Genomic DNA, 18,082 nt, shown 5'->3' with positions numbered 1-18,082 from the left:
CTACAGCTCACCACAGCCATGTAGTTCAAATCAATGGCATCACTTTAAGAGATATTCTTGTAAGAATATCCTGAGGATAAAGGATATGGACTATAATGATGACCTCCTTTCACAACTGAGGATCTGCTGTCATTTTAAAACAAGATGAAAACATTAACGATATTTGTTGTATTTGATGCAACACCAAAAACTAATGAAATATCATTCTTGTCCTTTATGTCATTGTAGCACACGCTGCTTGCAAAATCGAGTAAAGCATATACAATGTAAAAATGTACGCGCACCGCTAAATATGTGCACAGGTTGTAAAAAATAGCAGCAGCAGCAAAAAACGAAATGAACGATATAAATGAGTAAACAAAACATATCTGGTATAAATCCAAAATTTTAAAAAGTAATTACATAAAAACATCTATTCCACGGGGACCCCTATTCTCAATGTATGGTGTAGAAATTTTTCAAAGCATAGATTACATAGCAATATGGAAATGATTATTGGAGAGTATCGTATCTTGCTTTTAAATTAAATATATGTTTGGCTACAGTAAACCACCTTTTATCTTCGTAAATAGGGCCAGGCTGGTTCTTGGGGTAATGGATTTATCTGCATCATGGAAGTTCCAAATAATGGGAGTTTTCTGATAGAAGAATTTCTGGATAGTTGGAGTTTTTCTGGAATAATGGAACGTATGGAACCAATCAGCTTTCAGATAATATAAATCCTTCTGGATTACAGAATACAGGCTGAAGCCCATGGTTTTTTCTGGATGCCTTGAGCTTGTCTTGAAAAGGCAGAATATAAATCATAAATAAAGGGAATTCTTGGATAAAGGTACTGTACTTTATTAGCACTCCCTCCATCAACAACATGTACACATATATAAATAGTTGCATGCATACATCTGCACAGTCAGGTATATATATTAACTAGGGTGCTCACAGCAAAAATTGTTTACTTTCTCATGTCGTTTCGTGAAAATGCATTTTCAGCTTTTTTAAAGTTTCATGCTTTTTCCTGTTTTATTTTGGAAAATAGTGTGCGCTATTTGCAACAAATGCAAATTATATGGAAATAGTGCACCCTATTTGCCAAAGTGAAAAACAAGAAAAAAAAATGAGTGTCAGACACAGGGGTCTCCAGAGACTCTTGTCCCAATTCCCCCCACCCAGCTGCACCTGGATGTAGTCAAATTTCTTCCAAAAAGATAACATTAACAAAAAAATCCCCATTCCCATTTTCTCCCATACCAAACCCCTCCCTTTTGTTTAAAAAATTACCCCCTGGCCACCAGCCCCCACATCATCGACTGTAGCCCACCCTCCTGACTTCCCCCCCAGATTTTCTAAAATTATCATGGTGATCTAGTGGGGACCCAGGAACTACCCCTCCACTCCCAGACCCAGCAGCTGCCATTTTGAAAAATGCCAACATGTGACACAGGCTACTGCTGCTATTGGTTTGCCCATGTCCTTTTTTAAAATGGCGACTTCAGGATCTGGGAGCTGAAGGTTTGCTCCCAGGACCCCACCAGACCACCGTGATGATTTATAGTATTTAATCAAAAGGGAGGTCTTGGATCTTGGGCGTGGTACATAGAAATCCTTTTTTTTTTCCAGTAATATTACTATTTTGGGAAAACTCTGGCCACCTCCAGGGGTAGCAGGGAGAATGGAATAGAGGATCTTCGGACACCATCAGATTACTTTGTTTGCTGGGGAACTGTGCCAAATAGCGTTTTTAATGTGCACATTTTAGCTTTTTTGAATTTACGCACAAAGCCCATGCTAATGAGGTAATGGCATGCAGTATAATGTAAAACACCTCATTACCAAGTACCACAGCGATAATGTACATATACTAACTGTTTTCCAAATGCATTATCGTGAGAAAATTAATTGCACCAGGAGATGTATAGTTAGGGATTGTTTTAATAATAAAATCCATAGACAAAGCATATATGAACTTTACTGTCTCAGCTCATTCGCATGTCATTGACATCATCTATTAGTATGTACAGTAAACTCATGTTTACACATGTACTTGAGCAATATTATTTACAGTGTAATACATTGCCTCTGTATCAGTCATGATGTTTCACAGTATAGACTGAGCAAGCATGTCCATCTTTTAAAAGCAAATTGAAAGAAGTATTTTCGGTGCTAGAAAACAGCTTTGATACTTAGGGGCCAATTTTCAAATTGCCTGCATAGTTGTAAACTATGCAGGTGGCTTTAATGCATATACTTTCCGCCAGTTTTCAAAGAGTAAACTATGTTATTTCTCTTTGAAAATTAGCAAAGCAAATTATGCTCATTAAAAGGGTCTATGTACTTTGCACCTGCTATTTGAGCGGGTGGCAGAGGGGATTAATTGGTAAAATAGTAAATTTACATTTGAAAATCAGATATACATAATGCTGTGTTTGGGTCTCCTAACCTAAACACGTCCACAGAAATGCCTCTGTGGACGTGTGCTATGGAATCAGCGTGTACTTTAAGCCACATTTAAGAAGGTAAATGCCTTGGAAAATTGCCTTTTGAAGCAGCTGAAACCTCTGATCCAATATGGGTAAAAGTGGGGCTTGCTCTTTCAGAAATTGGGGTTGACGGGGACAACCTGCAGCAGGGTGTGAACCAAAGCAATCACCCCAGACCCCGTGCTTTAGAGGGCCTTGCACCAACACTGAGTCACGAAAACTGGTGGAATGGAGCTGAGGTAGCAGGAGCTGTGCACATGCTACTTCCGAGTTTGCTGGTTGGCCTGATGCTGCTGCCTCTCTCTCCTCCTTCTGCTGGGCTGTTCTTCACAGCCATGACCTGGCTTGCTCTTCTACCTTGAGAGGGGTGAATGGATGACCTACCCACCCCCATTCACTGTTCAACACTCTGGGAGCCCCGCATGGCATATTTGCATCAGGCCCCTCATCCCTCTATGTTCAGCCCTGGGCACTAAAGTTCCATATCATGAATGTAAAAAACAAAAAAAATGTTCATTGCTAGTCAATGATTATGTTAAGCAAGTTGCATGAAAATTAAGCATGAAGTTATATTAACAATGGACAATGATTTCCACATACTGTACTTTGAAGCCAGTTTGATTGAGCTCACTTCCATTCATTTCCATTAGCTACTGGCATAACGAAAAAAGAGAATGTATTAAATGTTAGGGATGTGCAGGGAATAAAAGTTCATTTTCATTTTTCGGTTTGTTTTCAGGACTTTTTTTCCCCATGAAATTTGGTTCATGGAAATGTTTGATTTGTGTGAAGAAAACCAAATCAAACATAAGCCCCCACTCCATAAAATGCTCAAAAAGTGAAAATGGGGTCTCCTGGCCCCACCAACCATTCCTCCCACCCATCCAGGAAAAATGCCATGGTCAGGATCCTCCTTGTTCCTCACTTACCCAGTCTGGTGGGGATCTAATGGCAAGGCCTAGGTCCAGGTTGAAACCTTGGACTTGTGTAGGCCGAGGTCGTGGTGGGTCACTGAGGCCGAGGCCTATTTAAGACCAATGCCTTGGCCTAGGCCAGAGCCTGGGAGCAGGCCCGACGCCACAACATGGCCCAGAGGCCAGGTCCTGATGCTGGAGCCTGGCCCAGAGGTTGGGTCCTGATGCTGGGGCCATGGCCTAGGCCAGGACCTGGGCCTAAGCCTGATGCCACAGCCGGGTCTGGAGACCAGGTCCTGATGCCAGGGCCTGAGTCTGGACCCAGGCCCCCCGAATGAAACTATTTGGTTGTATTTGCTGCATTTTGCGCATTCATTTTAAACAAATGCAGATCCCGAGTCAATATTTCTCGAACTGTACCTTATTCATTCATTGTGCTCATTATTTTTTGTAGATGCTGATCATATAGGATCCTGATGAACTAACAACGTTTTTCCTGTCACCACGTTACATCTTGCCACAGAGCCAGGCATTCAGTTCCTGCACCAGAGAAATGACTGAATCTACAATGATTCCATATAAACATTTCTTCATCTTAGCATCTTCAAAAAAGTTCTAGCATGCTGAATGGTTTTAGTACATGTTGAAATGGAAAATAAAACAATAAACCAAATGAAAAACAAAACAAAACAAAGGTTATTCCCACACTCAGTGGTTTCAATTGCTGCAGACATTTTTTTCAAAGGAGGTTTGACTTTCCTATTGGTACTACAACCAATTACTTATTTATGTGAAACAGTTATCATGATATCCCTAAAATTCAACAAACTACTGAACTTTCTTTTGTCTTATTCATAAAAATAGCATCTTCAGCAGTGTAGCACCCCTTCCATAACGACCTTCCAACTTACCCTCATCTCCATGTGAGGCCCACAAGTTAAGGCAGTCACCACCATCCTCTGTGCATCATTCACCTCTACAGACTTCAAAACATCACTTTTATTAATGATGTTGGACGGACTAGTCCATCAAACTACAAATTTGTATCTTTTGGTGTAAAAAAATTCCCTAGCCTCCTTAGTGATAAATATATTAAGCAGATTGCAAAGCTCCTTAAAGCTTAATAATGACGCATTGCATTCCAGAGCATTGCTCCATGACAGATTCTGAAGGAAGCACGCTTGCTGCCAAATCATCAACACAGCACCTTCTGCAGCCCCTGGGGTTCCTTGGAGGTCTGTGATCTAAGAACTGTCCAGGCCAAATTCATTTTAGTTTCCAAGATTTCACAAAAATATGTTTAGTTGTAAGGAGGCAAGACTATCAGCTAACAGTGAATATCATTTTCAATTTAGAAATCTTCCAGTGGCTGCAGGCTTATTCTGGACCAGGGCAGCAATTCGGAAAATAACTGTTGGCCAAGGACAAGACATTTCTACCACATTATACTGAATAACAAACAGGCTTTGGTACTGTTATTCAAGCCGCAGTTGTAGCCTAATATCAGTGCATGCATTTTCCCATCCAAATACTTGTTGCTAATTAAAATAAACAGTGAATTCCTGAGGTTTAGGGAACCTTCAATTTAAAAAAAAAAAAAAAAAAAAAGATAAAATTTAATTAATAGAATTTGGCCTCTCTCCAAAGTACACTGTGTCAGTTTCAGGTATTTTGTATTGGGAAAGACACAGTAGGGTGTCTGGTATGTAAGAAACATCTCAAGATGAGTCTTGTAGTGAATGAGTCTCACGGCTTAACGAAAGAAGTCAGGTGTCTAGCCTCTTGGAAGAAACAGGTGCTACTTTTTAATTTTGTATAAAGCTAAACCTCAGTGTTTCTGTTAGGGATGGGCTAACTTCTTAGGATTGAATCAGAGTACCCTGCCCTTGCTGCTTCAGTTTGTTTTCTTATTTCTCACTCCCTTCTTCATCTCCCCGATCTTCCTCCTTGGCAACTAACTCAAATCAGAAATACAAGGCCCTTTCCATCAGGTGCTCAGGTTTCATTATAACCAGGGCCCTTGGTCTCCCATGATTCCATGGCCAAGAAAAGAGCTGCAACATCCATGCCTTCCTGTGGAATTCCCCAGTCTCCACAGAAGTACTGTGGGAGGCCAGGACCAGAGCAGTGGCAGTGGAAGCAGTGGCGGTAGCAACCCTGCATCTCTCCCCCAACTCCCCACCTAACATGATCCTAGCTTGTTTACTGAGCAGTGCCTCAGGCTTTTTTTTTTTTTTGCCAGGCCCTAGGGTCTGAATAAAATCAGCTGGGTTGTGAGATTTGAGTTAGGGAATTGAAGGGAGTGTGGCGTGTGAGTAAAAGAAAGGATTGATGTTTGGGAGAGTGGTACAAGTACAATCATTCCAATGGATCAGGTTTTTTTGTTTCCAAAAAAAAAAAATAAATAAAAACCAATGAAATTTCATTAGATTTTCAAGCATTTCGCTTTGAGAATGAAATGAAACGAAATAGGAAATTTTGTCTTATTCCCTATTTTGTTTTCCCGAATGCCCAATCAATAGTGCACACAGCACAGCACAAGTACAGTACATTGTATATGTGTCCAGATATGTGTGTGACACAGTTCTCCATTCAGTGAGTGGTACTGTGAGTGGGGAGTCTGCTTTGAACTTCAAGGAGACAGCACAACTACATATTCTTGTGAAAATGTTTGTAAACCATTGTGATGGCTAGTCTAAATGACGGTATATAAAAACCTAATAAATAAATAAAATAAAATAAATAGAGCTAAGAAAAAAAAGTTGAATTTATCCTTATTTTAGAGGGCTTCTTAGTTATATTTTTCTGTGTTTTGTATAGTGCTAGCCTTATATTCTCTATATTTTTCTAGATATTGATATTGCTGCATTAAATTGCTGTGTGTTTGTTTAAGCAAAAAAAAAGAAATAAGGGCGTGGGCTCTTCAGCTTTGGGCAGGTGACTCATAGTGCATTGCAGGGGGCAATCAAGTCTTCAGTCTACTTTGAACTTAAAGGAGACAGCCATAACTATAGATTCTTTTGTAGAGCTAAGTAAAAAGCTTAACTTAGCTAGCCAATATGGGGGAAGATCTGTTCAAAATCAATAGCAGATACAGTGTCCAATGAACAGCCCTGGCCAAGTGTTAACTGTTTAACTCCCTCCCACCCTGTCCCTCTTTCCACCCACCCCTGGGTTTGTCTTTCTGATATAGGCTACCTGAATACATAATTGGCAACAAGATAATTTGGAAATTTGGTCATTCCTCAGGTGTTATCCATCAAATAAATTTACCAAAATGAGGACTATCCAATGTAACTAAGGAATTCATCTGGAAACTTAGGGCTTGCCCCCTTTGTTCAGAACTCTCTTCCTTGAAAAAGGAGCTGGCTGAAGTTAAAGCTGAATTAGCTGCAATAAAGAAAGTTTCACCCACTTTACAGTATTCAGGAATTAATTCCCCATTACCACAGAAAAACCAAAAGTCAAGGAAAAAGGGGTTTACAGTGGGCTCAGGTAGGATAAGACCTGTGAACCACATACATCCATTCTTCACAACTGTGCACCCACATGTCTACCCCCCACTCACACAGGGCATTAAGGAACCCAAGAAACATGGAGATTACTGTAATGCGGAGACACATGCTCTTTCAAGTGACACAAGTACAAAACACCTTCTCTGTATTAGATAATGAAGAAGCTCTTGCAAAAGAGATTGAAGTGGTATCTGAAAAGAAAGAAGAAACCCAATGCTTACAGAAATTCCATAATACAATCGATAACCAAAGGAAAAATATCATTGTGCTGGGTGACTCTGTTATCAGAGGCACTAATTTGGGAACTCTTTTCGAGGGAAACGCTACTGTTAAAAGCCTTCCAGGATCATTGGCTGACAGAAATGCTATTCAGATAGTCAAAGCGATCAAAGAAGAAAGCAAAGACTATAAAGTTGATATTATCATCCATCTGGGAACCAACGACCTTGCTAGAAACAGCATCCAAGCAGTGCAGAGAGATTTCCAGTCTCTAGCGAAGCAGGTTAGTCACATGGCAACAACCATTTCCTTTTCAGAAGTGTTACCTGTTCATGGAAAGGGGAAGGAGAGGCTAAGCCAAATTGATAACTTCAATGTATGGCTCAAATCCTGGTGTAAGGAATAAAGTTTTGGATATATTGGGGGCTGGGGCCGTGTATGGAACAGTAAAAAGCTCTTTATCAAAGATAGCTTACATCTGTCTGTGGCAGGAAAAAGGATCCTAAGAGATAAATTCAAATCCTATGTCATAAGGCATTTAAAATAGATGCCGGGGGTGGCAGAAGGAATTTAGAATGTCACCCCCCCCCAAATACAAATGCAATCGAAAAGGGCGAAGTGGATAACAAAAGTCAGCTAAATAAGTCACAAAAGGAGTCCAAGAAAAGCAGTAGCCTGAACGAGAAAAGCTGGAAAGCTATAAGCACAAATGCTCGTAGTTTGGGCAATAAAATCCCAGATCTGCAAGCCCTAATGGTGAAGGCGGACTTGGACATTGTTGCTGTCATGGAGACGTGGTTCACGGAATCTCATGATTGGGATACAGCCATACCAGGCTATAACTTGTTAAGGAAGGACAGAGAGGACAGAAAAGGGGGAGGAGTGGCTCTTTATGTCAAAAACAATATCCAAGCATTTGAGCTGCAAGGAAGATGGGACAAAGAAGCAGCATTTTGGTTTACAGGCCTCCAAATCAAATGGAAGAACTTGACAGAGATCTGGTTGAAGACATCCAAAAGATGGGAAAGAAGGAAGGAAGGAAGAAGTGGTGATTGTTGGAGATTTTAATCTGCCGGATGAGGACTGGAGAATCCCTTCTGCAGACTATAACAGTAGTAGAGAGAACAGAGCCCTGCAAGGGGCTCTGTTCAAACAAATGGTAATGGAACCCATAAGGGAGGGAGCTATACTCGATTTAGTGCTCACTAATGGAGATAATATCTCTAATGTCCGGGTGGGAGCTCACCTCATCACCAGTGATCATTAAACGGTATGGTTTCATATCACAAATAGGATACGGAGAAGATGCATGAAGACCCAAGTTTTGCAGTTCAAAAACATGGACTTTGTTGAAATGGGGAAGTACCTGGAGGAAGAACTAGAAGGCTGGGAGAAAATGAGAGATGTGGAACAACAGTAGGCCAAACTAAAAGGAGCAATTACCAAGGTAACTAAATCTATATGTTAGAAAAGTAAAGCAAAGCAAGAGAAAAATGAAACCTATCTAGTTCTCAAAGGCGGTGGCTGATAAAATAAAAGCTAAAAGAAAAGCATTTAAGAAATATAAAGGATCCCATAGGGAGGATCACAAGGAAGAATATCTGGTGGAACTGAGAGAGATGAAAGTAATCAAGAAAGCAAAAAGTCAAGCGGAAGAAAGGATTGCCAAAGAGGTAAAGCGAGGTGACAAAACATTTTTCAGATACATCAGAGAAAGGAGAAAAGTCCAAAGTGGTATAGTGAAATTGAAAGGTGAATAGGATCAATGTGTGGAGAGAGACAAAGAAAAGGCAGAATTATTAAACGAATAGGGGTGTGCATTTGTATTGAACATAAATGTAAAACGCTACTTTTTTTTTTTTTTTTAACTTAAAAAAGTGATAAGACATAAACGATCGGATTTCCAACTTATTCAACATAGCTATGTTGAATAAGTTGGAAATCGCGATTGTTGATCCAAAATAAAAATTTAAACCCCTCACCTTCCTTAATCCCCCCCCAAAGACTTACCACAACACCCTGGTGATCCAGCGAGGAGTGAGGACTCCATTTCTGAAAGCCTTTCCGAGGAGCACGTGACGTCGGCGCCACGTCGCCGTGACGTCACGTGACGTCGCAGTGACGCGGCGTCACGTGATTCCCTGCGAGTTCCCTCCGGCACCCTCGTTCGGCCCAAAAGGAACTTTTGGCCAGCTTGGGGGGTCAGGAGGCCAGCTTTTGGCCTCTTGGGGGGGCCTCCTGACCCCCCCAAGCTGGCCAAAAGGGAGAGGGAGAAATGTGTGGATTCAGAGATACCTATTTTAACAGAATTGTATGTTAGCTAGGTAAGATTTGAACCAGAGGAGGGCTGCACTGGAGATACCAATGTCAGCTAGACGTGAAATGAGGAGGTTGTGGCTTATCGTGTCGAAGGCTGCGGATATGTCAAGAAAGGCTGAAGAACCAGAAGGACCTTGATGACCTGGAGAAGGACTGGGTGAACTGACGGACTAATTGTTACACCTTTTAATTTCATTTATGTGCCAATGTTTTAAAATTGACCTACTTAACGCAAGTAAATACTTTTATGTTTAAAATATATGCGTGCGTATTTTTAAAATAGGTATGAAAAATATGCATGTTCAGTGCATTGATAAAGGTGGTTTCAATGGATTGCATGTATTCATCTGTAAGCATACATATGTATGTATGTTGCGGGGTAAGATGCATGCATTTTATAATCCACATGGTTTATAAAACACTTGCATATAGCTGCTCATGCCATATATGTGCACATATTTATTTATTTTACAACATTTTTATACCGGCATTCATTTGCATATCACATCAGTTTACATAAAACGGGGATAAGAACAAAAAATTGGAAAGTGAAAAATAAGTTACATTAAACAGGGAGGCGAAGGAACAAGGTGGGAATGTAGAGGAAGAATAAAGGGTCCTACTAGAGAGCTGAGTAGACTGATAGAATGAAAGAAAAAGCATAGAATAAAATGAAATGAGAAAAAGGAATAACTAATTACAGGCTTCTGTGTTGAGGTTCTAGTTCAGGGTGTAAACTGAGAGTGATAGTAGATAAGCGGCTGTTAGGGAGAGGGATAATGATGAGGGGTTGTTATTCAAAATAGGCCCTTTTGAATAGCCAAGTTTTTAGGTTTTTTTTTAAGGTTTTTGTGCAGACTTCTTGGTGTAGTTCGGGTGGCATTGAGTTCCATAGTGTAGGTCCTACTATGGAGAAGGTGTGATCTTTAGTGGAGATATGGCGAGTGAGTTTGTGAGAGGGTATAGCTAGGGATCCTATGTAGGCAATTCTGGTAGGTCTATTGGAAGTGTGATAGTGCAAAATGGCGCCGGCCGTACGGCAACACGATTCGACTGCAGGAGGTCGTTCCAGACCCCCGCTGGACTTTTGGCAAGTCTTGTGGGGGTCAGGAGGCCCCCCCAAGCTGTCCAAAAGTCCCTGGGGGTCCAGCGGGGGTCCGGGAGCGATCTCCTACGCTCCTGACGTCGGGGGACAAAAAACAAAATGGCGCCGGCGCTACCTTTGACCTGTCATATGACAAGGCAAAGGTAGCGCCGGCGCCATTTCTACAACGCACCGGAGGTCCGAGAGTAAAAGATCACACCGGGACCCTTCCTCTGGACCCCAGGTAATTTAAGGCATTTTGGGGGGGTTCGGGAGAGTGGGGGATTTATTTTAAAGGGTCGGGGTGGGTTTTAGGGTTGTTTTAGTGTGCCGGTTTTCCCGCCCTCCCCTTCCCCTCCCCCTTCCCCCAATTTACGATTTTTTGACGATAAATCGGGGGAATTGTTATTGTATCACGGCTCTAACGATTTTTGACGATTTAAAATATATCGGACGATATTTTAAATCGTCAAAAAATGATTCACATCCCTAGTTAAGAGTTTGTTGATAGCAGTGAGACAGTTGTCCCAGGTCTTGAGAGCTTTAGGTAGGGATTCGGTGATGGGGATGAGTATTTGTACATCATCTGCATATATGTAGTGTGTTAGCCCAAGTTCAGCGAGGAGTTGGCATAGGGGTAGTAGGTAAACATTGAAGAGTGTCAGGGAAAGGGAAGAGCCTTGAGGGACCCCTCGGGTCAGGTTAATGGGGTTAGATTCATGTTTGCCAATTTTAACCTTATAGTGTCTGTTACTGAGGAAAATTTGAACCAGCTGAGAGCAATTCCGGAGATACCTATTTCAGAGAGGCGGTCAATTAGTATGTTGTAATTGACCTTGTCAAATGCAGCGGAAATGTCTAGCATGGCAAGGATGTATGAATGGCCCTTGTCAAGTCCCTTGAGAAGAGTATAGGTGAGGGATATTAAGAGGATTTCCGTATTGAAAAACTTACAGAAGCCATATTGTGATGGGAGTAAGATGTTGTATTGCCACCACATGCATTTATTTGAATGTTATCCTCCCTGTTAGTAAATAGGCCTAATTAATTGGAAATAACAGGGTCATGGGAAATAGTGCACGCTAATGGGCATTTAGTATGCACCATCATACACCACACTATAGTTAATAGCACTGTATGTGCATTCTTTTCTGTAGAAAATCTACCTGCACAAAAAGTATGTGAAAAAGTTTGCTGGAACTTTACACCCACAGCAAATTTCGGAGTGTAACTACATGTGCACTTTCTCTTTGAAAACTGGAGCAAAGTCCACTGGTAAAAAGTGGACTCGCAAACTTTGCCCCAAAGTGGACTGTTTGAAAATTGCCTTCATAAAGTTATTGGATGATATTTGTATGCCAAGGTAATGGAGACTTGCTCAGCAGTTCCTAAACCTTATGAGACAAAACCTGCAGATCACCTTGTGGATGGGAACACCATTCTGCTCAACATCCAGTGAAGTTTTGCCATATTTCTTCAAAATAATTTCTTTAATTTAAATGATGATGCAATTTTTGAATGCCAGTCTCAGGAGTAATTCATGCAATCATATTTCTTTACACGAAATGCATTATATCAAAATTCCAAAATACTTATGTATTAGTTTTTAAATTGCAAACATTGAGTTCTATTCACTAAGACATAGCACATCGTGCAGTAACTGTGCATTATTTACCATGGATCCGATTATTTGCAATGGGGCCTATTTACTTGCAACGAAAGTTGATAAACTGACTCTATTGTTAGCTCCAAAGGCAATTATTGATGGACTTCTTTGCAAGAATTCAGTTAATATATCCTGCTTTAATAGTTTTGGGAATTTCATTGAGTGACGTTTTGTAAAGGAAAATAAACAACTTCCACTGTATTGTGCTACTGACTTAGCCTGGTGCACAACTGTCATATTATTCTACACACATGCCTAAATATTTTTATAAGATTGTGGTTATTCTAGCAATAGGGCTTGGCGGGGGTGGGTGTGGCTGCAAAGAATAATAACTTTCCCAAGGAGTAGCAAGATCTGACATCATCAGATGTGTATCTTAAGTTTCTAAGGGGCTAAATTAACTTGTGATAACCACATCCTCTAATCTGCTTTCTTGCACTTTTATTCTGGTTTCACAGTACAAAGAATTTATTAAGATCAGCTAAATCAACCAGTGAAAGTCATCAGTCAGGTAAAGACACAGGTGTCCCAGAGGTGGTTTTCCCCTTTTAAACTGCTGCACAGTCAATACAAAGGCTTCCGTGGGCCGAGATTAACACTGTTGATCTCTAGCTCAGGCAGGAGAGGTTTTCCTATGCATCAACATGCCTCAAATGCAGTCAATGCTTGAACTAGAATGTCTTAATGAGATTCAGTTTTACTGGTTTTCGTGTTTTTATTTTGAAGTTTTATGATGAATAACCATTGCTTCGGCTTGCCCTCTATAACACAGATGCATCATCATAATTTCCCCATCAGTCACTTGCAAATGTAGATTTAAACTATTAGCATCTACCACCTAGCATCTCATTACTAATACATACCAACACAGTACACATATTGCGATATTATTATTGCCTTTTATGCACATACCTCTGTGTTGTAATATACTACGTTTTCAGTAATTGTAGATCTCATATTTATGAAGCACTCACATCCTCTTATTAAATAGTAGGGATGTGAATCGTTTTTTGATGATTTAAAATATCGTCTGATATTTTTTAAATCGTCAATAATAGTTAAGAGTGCGATACAATAGAAATTCCCCGATTTATTGTGAAAAAATCATTAATCGGGTTAGTGTCCACTAACGGGAGTTATTTGGGGGGAGGGCGGGAAAACCGGCACACCAAAACAACCCCTAAACCCACCCCAACCCTTTAAAACTAATCCTTTATCTTCCCCCACCCTCCCAAACCCCCCAAAAACTTTTTACATGTACCTGGTGGTCCAGTGGAAGCCCCGGGACCGATCTCCCGCTCTCGGGCCATCGGCTGCCACTAATAAAAATGGCGCCGATGGCCCTTTGCCCTTACCATATGACAGGGTATCCGTGCCATTGGCCGGCCCCTGTCACATGGTAGGAGCACTGGATGGCCGGCGCCATTTTTAAATTTTGCTTAGACGAAAGACAACTTTGAGCATTATTGTATGTGGGATGTCATTTGATGAGAAGCCTTCATGTAAAGTCTTGTGAGCATGTAATACAGATGATACAATGTGGAAATTTCTTTACATATTGTATGTATGTTGTCTGACCTTTGTTAAATAAAAAGTTACAAAAAAAACAGAAGAAGATTGGAGTCCTGTGTCATTCTTTCGCACCATAAAATATATCACCCATAGTGCCTGTAGTGAGTTTTCAGTTTTTCCAACCAAGATCTATTTAATAGAGATGTGAATCGGAACCGGAATCGGTTCCGATTCTGATTCCAATTCACATCGTTAATTTTTTTTAGTGAGGCTCAATTGCGTTTTTCTTTATCGGCTGCGCCCGAACCGATAAACAAAAAACCCACCCCGACCCTTTAAAACTGACCCCTTAGCTTCCCCCACCCTCCCGAAACCCCCCAAAACTTTTTACAAATACCTGGTGATCTAGCGGATGTCCCGGGAGCGATCTCCCGGTCTCGGGCCGTCGGCTGCGCTAATAAAAATGGCGCCGATGGCCCTTTGCCCTTACCATGTGACGCGCTGGCCATCCAGTGCTCCTACCATGTGACAGGGGCAGGCGTAAGACATAAAATAAGGTAAGGGGGAGAATTTAGCTAGGGCTGGGGGGTGGGTTAGATAGGGGAAGGGAGGGGAAGGTGGGGGGGCCGGAAAAAAAGTTCCCTCCAAGACCGCTCCGATTTTGGAGCGGCCTTGGAGGGAACGGGGAAAACTATCGGAGCTCCCCTCGGGCTCAGCGCACGCACGGTGCACATGTGTGCACCCCCTTGCACGCACCGAGGTTTGATTTTATAGCATGCGCATGGCAGCGCGCGCATGTTATAAAATCAGGCGTAGATTTGTTTTCGCCGGGTTGCGCGAACAAATCTACGCCCGCGCATATGTTTTAAAATCTGCCCCTATGGATTCTTAGTTAAAGGCAAGATGGGAGACAAAGCTTCTACTGGTAAAGCCAGGATATCTACATACTTCTCTCCACACCTTAACAGTGTGTGAAATAATAGGGTGATTGCACAAAATTCTGCATACGGCTAAGGAAGTACTCAGCTTTGTAAACAGCAAAGGTAACTCAAAGCCTGCGGTCTCCGCCCGCTCTATTTGTACCCACCTAGTACTTATGTCCACACTATACCAGTCTCTAATACAGGCAATACAAGCCACTCTGTAGTAGCTAAGAATTTCAGCTAATCCCATTCCTGCCTGCTGCTGAGGCCAACACAAGGTATCCCTTGAAATACGGCGCCACTAGGACACCAATCTCCTGACAAGATGTTATCGCCTAGGTACAAAAACCCTCTGGCCCATACATAACGAGTATATAAAAGTTTAACCCATTCTAAAAAGTGAAATTCACTTTCCAGCGAAACTTTAGGTTTCAGAAAATTCTAGCTCTGAGTAAGGTTGGATGTAAGGGGGTTTCAACCTAGTTCCTCAGGACATGTAGCCCTGATAAAATTCTACCCCTACTCACCTGGGTAAAAAGGATTACTTCTATAATTCTGGGAAACACTTGATGGCTCATTTAGATTCAGGCTTCCACTCATATCAATTAAACATGAGTTGGCCCATTTTTTAACTGTTTCCTTACAATTTTTATGAAAATTTTCAAAGGAGTTCTGCATGGAAAAATAGCATATACTGTACATATAATAGCATATACTATACTGTATATATGCTACTTTATAAACATTCAAAGTATACACACATTTTTGGTTTCATGCATACATTTTACCAGCACAAAAAAGAGGAAATGTAGGGGCATTCTGGGGCATTCTGAGGCGAGGTCAAGAAGTATAAGTGAAAGTTGCTATTTTAGAAGCAATATATGTGCATAAATTATCAAACTTATTCATATAATTTTACACCCGCTAATTGCCTAGCGCAAGTGAAATTGAACTTATCTGTCGTATGCAACTTTTGGGAGGGGGGGCCTAGGTGAAATGGTGGGGGCTCAGGGTGAAGAGTTAGAGGGTCTAAGTGAACCAGAGACTGAGTGGGTGAACTGGTGGTGGTGATTTCAAGTTTGCATACATGTAAGCATAACATTAGACGCACATACTTTATAAAACATCTGCTTCCACATATAAATTGAGGTTATTACACATACATGTTATATGTTTTTCACACCTAAAATATTCATGCGTATGTTTATGAAAATAAGTAGAGAAAGTAAGCGCTTTGATTGGATTGCAAATATTTAGACGTAGTGAAACATATGCATGCACGGTACTTTTAGAGCAGAAATACGCTACACAGGTACAAACATTTTAGATTGTAAGCCCTTTTAGGGGATAGTGAATTACCTATTGTACCTTATTGTAAACCGATGTGATATCTCTTTTTGAAATGAACATCGGTATCTAAAAATTGTAAGTAAATAAATAAATAAACTTCTAAGATAAATCTAACCTGCTTCCATTTACACCTGTAAATCCAGTAATGCGAATTGGTTTGAAAGTTAGGCTCTATATTGGCATCCAGTCATTATGAGTCACTAGCTACCAGGTTGAATCGATTCAGAGGAAAGGACACATAATCTGCAATGTGATCAGAACACAGATAGGAGTCAGGGGCACAGATTTCTCAAACTGATCCAGTTTTGCTTCAGTGCAAAAATTGCCCTAGAATTATCCATGGAAATATACCAGTATTTTCATTGAGATTAGCACTGGAGCAAAATGCTGATGAATTGGCTGATAAGGCAGCATGGTTGTACTAAAGGTAGGTTTTATCAGATGAATCAGATCAATTTCTTTGATTGGGTGACCAAAGAATTGGATTAGAGGAGATTGGAGAACACTAGAAGTAGTGTACTTGGATTTCAGTAAGGCCTTTGACACAGTTCAACATAGGCAATTCATAAGCAAACTGAGTGCCCTTGGTATGAATCCTAACTGGGTCAGAAACTCATTGAGTGGGAAATGACAAAGGATATTTATTTATTTATTTATTTATTTATTTATTTATTTATTTATTTAACAGCTTTTAATATATCGGTGTTTGTGCGGGCACATCACACCGGTTTACAATAAACTTGAGAAAGGAGGAAAATTACAAAAAACAGGGCGCGGGGGAGGGAGCAGGCAAGAAAAGGGGGGCGGGAGTGAGGGGTATAGATAGAGGAGGAAGGGATAGCAGCTGAGAAAGTAGAAAAGCGTAACCATAATTGTAGTGGAGGAATTTACAGGAGGAGGTATTTACAGCAGAAGGACTGCAGAAGTGTGATAATTTAGAGAGGGTTATACATTAAACTTATTTACATTAAACATTCTATAAGTTGTAACTTATTTATATTGTGGATAGTGGTGAAGTGATTTCTGAAGAGAGGGGTGTTACTATTAATGTGCTGCAGAGCTTGATTCTTGGACCAGTTCTTTTCAAAATTTTCATAAGCAGTACTGCAGAAAGACTGGGGAAATGGTTTGTTTTTTTGTGAATAATATTAAAGTCTGCAACAGGGTAGATAATCAAGGCAGATGGGGAAAACATGAGGAGGGATCTAGCAAAGTTTGAGGAATGGTCTAGAGTCTGGCAGTTAAGATTTAATGTTAAAAATGTAGTCATGCATTTGGGCTACAACAACCCATGGAAGCAGTACTGTATAGGAGTGAAATTCTTCTTCTAAGCACAAAAGAAGAGTGGGATATGGAGGTGATCATATCTGATGATCTTAAGGTGGCTAAATAGGTAGATAAGGTAACAGCAAAAGCTAGAAGTTTACTTGGGTGCATAAGGAGAGGAATGGTCAGCAGAAAAAGGGAGGTGATATTGTCCCTGTATAGGTCCTTGATAAGACCTCATTTGGAATACTGTGTAGAATTCTGTTAATCTTTCCTTCAAAAAGAAATTAACCAGATGGAATCAGTACAGAGCAGAGTTACTAAAATAGTCAATGTTCTAAAGCAGGGGTGGCTAACTCTGGTCCTCATGAGCCACAAACAGGCTCTTGAGGATATCCACAATGAATACGTATGTGAGAGATTTGTATGCACTTCCTCCATTGTATGCAAATCTATCTCATGCATATTTATTGTGGATATTCTGAAAATTTGGTCTGTTTATGGCTCTCAAGGACCAGAGTTGGCCACCCCTGTTCCAAAGCATGTGGAAACAACTTAGGGGGTTATTTTCTAAAGCATTATTGCATGCGTTAGGGCTCTAATGCATGCAATATCATGCAAATTAGGGGAGGGGAGGAGTCAGGGCAGGGAGGGGGCGGAGTCAGCAGTGTCTTCGCTGCCGGCGATAATGTTGCTAACATTATTGTCGGCAGTAGCACGCCGAATAGCGCCACCTTTCACGGTGGCGCTATATGGTGCGAAAGTCGGCAGCCGGCGCACTGTCGTGGTTCGAAGGCTGCGGACTTTCGCAGGCCCGCCCCCCATTTTCACAGGATT

This window comes from Rhinatrema bivittatum, chromosome 4 (genome assembly GCF_901001135.1).
Source record: "Rhinatrema bivittatum chromosome 4, aRhiBiv1.1, whole genome shotgun sequence".
Taxonomy (NCBI): domain Eukaryota; kingdom Metazoa; phylum Chordata; class Amphibia; order Gymnophiona; family Rhinatrematidae; genus Rhinatrema; species Rhinatrema bivittatum.
The sequence above is the reverse complement of the archived record's forward strand: the minus strand, read 5'-3'. Positions refer to the sequence as shown.